This window comes from Aegilops tauschii, chromosome 7, assembly GCF_002575655.3.
Source record: "Aegilops tauschii subsp. strangulata cultivar AL8/78 chromosome 7, Aet v6.0, whole genome shotgun sequence".
In the NCBI taxonomy this organism is placed as follows: Eukaryota; Viridiplantae; Streptophyta; class Magnoliopsida; order Poales; family Poaceae; genus Aegilops; species Aegilops tauschii.
In genome coordinates, this window is record NC_053041.3 from 494,715,423 (window position 1) to 494,719,797 (window position 4,375).

A 4,375-nucleotide genomic window follows, 5' to 3' on the forward strand; every position below is an offset into this window, starting at 1 on the left:
TGTATCCCTAACTATTATGTAATGGTATGATGTAACGATATCCACCTTGCAAAAGCGTTTCAATATGCGGGTCTATCCTTGGTGGGACCTTCGAGTTCCTCTCGGATAGGGTCGCATATTGGGCATGACATAATAGAAGAAGCAGGTTTAGGTGTCGCAAGTTTACTCAAAATAGAAGGCGAATCAAGTGCAGAGCTAGATGGCAGTTCCTTACCCCCCCCCCCTCGTAGTTGAGGGATAAATTTTGGTTTTCTCGTCTTTCAAGTTCCTCATAGTGACCAGCAAATATAAATCCCAAGTGACTCAAAGAATAGAGCTATGTTCCCCGGCAACGGCGCCAGAAAATAGTCTTGATAACCCATAAGTATAGGGGATCGCAACAGTTTTCGAGGGTAGAGTATTCAACCCAAATTTATTGATTCGACACAAGGGGAGCCAAAGAATATTCTCAAGTATTAGTAGTTGAGTTGTCAATTCAACCACACCTGGATAACTTATATCTGCAGCAAAATATTTAGTAGCAAAGTAGTATGGAAGTAACGGTAACGATGGCAAAGGTAACAGTAGCAGTTTTGTAGTAATCGTAACTGTGGCAACGGAAAAGTAACTAAGCAAAGATCAATATGTGAAAAGATCGTAGGCATTGGATCGGTGATGGATAATTATGTCAGATGCGATTATTCATGCAACAGTTATAACATAGGGTGACACAGAACTATCTCCAATTCATCAATGTAATGTAGGCATGTATTTCGAATATAGTCATACGTGCTTATGGAAAAGAACTTGCATGACATATTTTGTCCTACCCTCCCGTGGCAGCGGGGTCCTATTGGAAACTAAGGGATATTAAGGCCTCCTTTTAATAGAGTACCGGACCAAAGCATTAACACTTAGTGAATACATGAACTCCTCAAACTAAGGTCATCACCGGTAAGTATCCCAATTATTGTCACTTCGGGGTTAACGGATCATAACACATAATAGGTGACTATAGACTTGCAAGATAGGCTCAAGAACTCACATATATTCATGAAAACATAATAGGTTCAGATCTGAAATCATGGCACTCGGGCCCTAGTGACAAGCATTAAGCATAGCAACATCAATATCAGAACATAATGGATACTAGGGATCAAACCCTAACAAAACTAACTCAATTACATGATAAATCTCATCCAACTCATCACCGTCCAGCAAGCCTACGATGGAATTACTCACGCACGGTGGTGAGCATCATGAAATTGGTGATGGAGGATGGTTGATGATGACGACGGCGACGAATTCCCCTCTCCGGAGCCCCGAACGGACTCCAGATCAGCCCTCCCGAGAGAGTTTATGGCTTGGCGGCGGCTCTGTATCATAAAACGTGATGAATCCTTCTCTCTGATTTTTTTTCTCCCCGAACGTGAATATATGGAGTTGGAGCTGAGGTTGGTGGAGCACCAGGGGGGCCACAAGGCAGGGGGGCGCGCCCAGGGGGCTAGGCGCGCCCCCCACCCTCATGGACAGGGTGTGGGCCCCCTGGCCTTGATTCTTTTGCCAGTATTTTTTATTAATTCCAAAAATATTCTCCGTCAAGTTTCAGGTCATTTCGAGAACTTTTATTTCTGCACAAAAATAACACCATGGCAATTCTGCTGAAAATAGCGTCAGTCCGGGTTAGTTCCATTCAAATCATGCAAGTTAGAGTCCAAAACAAGGGCAAAAGTGTTTGGAAAAGTAGATACGATGGAGACGTATCACCGTCCCTGCCGCCTGGTCCCACCTGTAAGGGCCGAGTCAAAAGGTTGACCTGACGGAGGCGACAGAGTTCACGAAACGAGTCGGTGTGCACGGACTAGGGGCAAAACTGAGGACAATTTGCATCTGAGGGCAAAACTGAGCACATGGACACCACTGAGGGCAAAAGGATAATTAACCCATAAATAAATCATGCTCCGACTTCGTTACATAACGGTTCACCATACGTGCATGCTATGGGAATCACAGACTTCAACACAAGTATTTCTACAATCCACAATTACCCACTAGCATGACTCTAATATCACCATCTTTATATCGCAAAACTATTGCAAGGAATCAAACATATCATATTCAGTGATCTACAAGTTTTATGTAGGATTTTATGACTAACCATGTGAATGAACAAACCTGTCATCTCTCTAAATAGATATAAGTGAAGCAAGAGAGTTTAATTCTTTCTACAAAAGATATGCCCACGCTCTAACAAATATAAGTGAAGCAAAAGAGTATTCTACAAATGGCAGTTTTCTATGTGTAGGGAAACAGGCAATCCAAACTTCAAATGATATATGTGATGCACATGAAGCATTCTATAAAGCCATACTCAAAAGATATAAGTGAAGTGCAATGAGCATTCTATAAATCAACCATGGACCATCTCATACCAGCATGGTGCATCAAAGAAAAGTGAAAACTAAATGCAAAAGACGCTCCAAGATTTGCACATATCACATGAACGAAATGAAACCGAAAACATACCGATACTTGTTGAAGAAAGATAGGATGCCTTCCGGGGCATCCCCAAGCTTAGACGCTTGAGTCTCCTTGAATATTTACTTGGGGTGCCTTGGGCATCCCCAAGCTTGAGCTCCTGCCTATCCTCCTTCTCCTCATATCGAGGCCTCCTCGATCTTTGATCACTTCATCCACACAGAACTCAACAGAAAGTTCGGTAAGATCCGTTAGTATAATAAAGCAAATCACTACTCTAAGTACTGTTCCAAACCAATTAATATTTTGTTTTTGCATTGTAGCTACTGTAATATAACTTTTCCATGGCTTAATCCACTGATAGAAATCGATAGTTTCATCAAAACAAGCAAACAATGTATCAAAAACAGAATCTGTCTTAAACAAGACAGTCTGTAGTAATCCGAACATTCACCAAACTTCTGGTACTCCAAAAATTCTGAAACAAATAGGAAAAATAAACAATTTGTACAGAAAGACAGTGCAAAAAGTTTCAGAACCATTTGACGTTCCAGTAAAGAATGTAAAATCCGCACTACAGCCAAAGTTTCTGTTTTGCACCGCACAAACCAACAAGCAATGTAAACATCCTAAAGGCAAATCTTGGCACATTATTTTTATAATACAATGGAATTGTACAAGGTGATAATTATTTTTGTTGAAAATTTTCTGTAATTAAGATTCACAAAGTTTCCGTGAGCATGAACAAAGTTCAAGGAGCTCCCCCACTTCAACAATGCTTGTCTCTCTCACTTTCACTTTCCTTTTTGAAAAGTTTTGGGTTCCCCTCTATATTTTTTTGTTTTTAAACTATATAAAATCTCTCAGCAGAAATAAATGACTCTCTAAAACTTCCGGGTTGTCTCCCTGGCAGCGCTTTCTTTAAAGCCATTAAGCTAGGCATAAAGTGCTCAAGTAATGAATCCACCCGGATCCCAAGGTATATCAAAGCCAATTTGAATCAACAATGATTTGGCATTTAGTAGTGAGCACAAAGCAACATATATCAAGCAATGACGAAGTGTCTTCCTATGCATCGGCATGTCATATAAGAACAATTCATGCACATCAAGTAAAGGCTAATACATAGCGTAAGAAGTTTCTTGCAATTTTATCGTGTTGGAAACATAGAGAGGCGGAGATGTAGTTCCTCTCTCATAATAATTGCAAGTAGGAGCAGCAAGCACATGCATATTATATTCATCAAAATTATCATGTGCAACGGTAAAAGGCCACCCATCAATATAATCCTTAATAAGTGCAAACTTCTCCGATATAGTGTAGTTTGGAGAATTCAAAAAGATAATAGGACTATCATGTGTGGGTGCAATAGCAACAATTTCATGCTTAACATAAGGAACAATGGCAAGTTCATCTCCATAAGCATAATTCATATTGGCATCTTGGCCACAAGAATAGCAAGCATCAAGTTCGTCAAAAAGGGATGTTTTAAATGAATCAAAGGGATCATAGCAATTATCATGGCATTCATCCTTCAGTAAGAACGAAGGGACATTAAATAATGTATGAGATGGAGAGTTGCTCTCATTAGAAGGTGGGCATGGGTAGCTAATCCGATCTTCCTCCTTTTGTTCTTCGCTCTCCTCATCATCTTTTTCATCCAATGAGCTCACAGTTTCATCAATTTCTTCTTCCATAGACTCCTGCAAAATATTAGTCTCTTCTCAGACAGCAGAGACTTTCTCAATAAATTCATCAATATCATAATTGTATTTATAATTCTCATAGCAATATTTAAGGATAGCTAAATTTTCAGGTCTATAAACTGAATCATCAAAATCTTCAAACTCTTTAAACAAAGATTCAATTTCACATGCACCCTTAAAAGCAATAAATTCTTCTATTCGTTCCACATCAT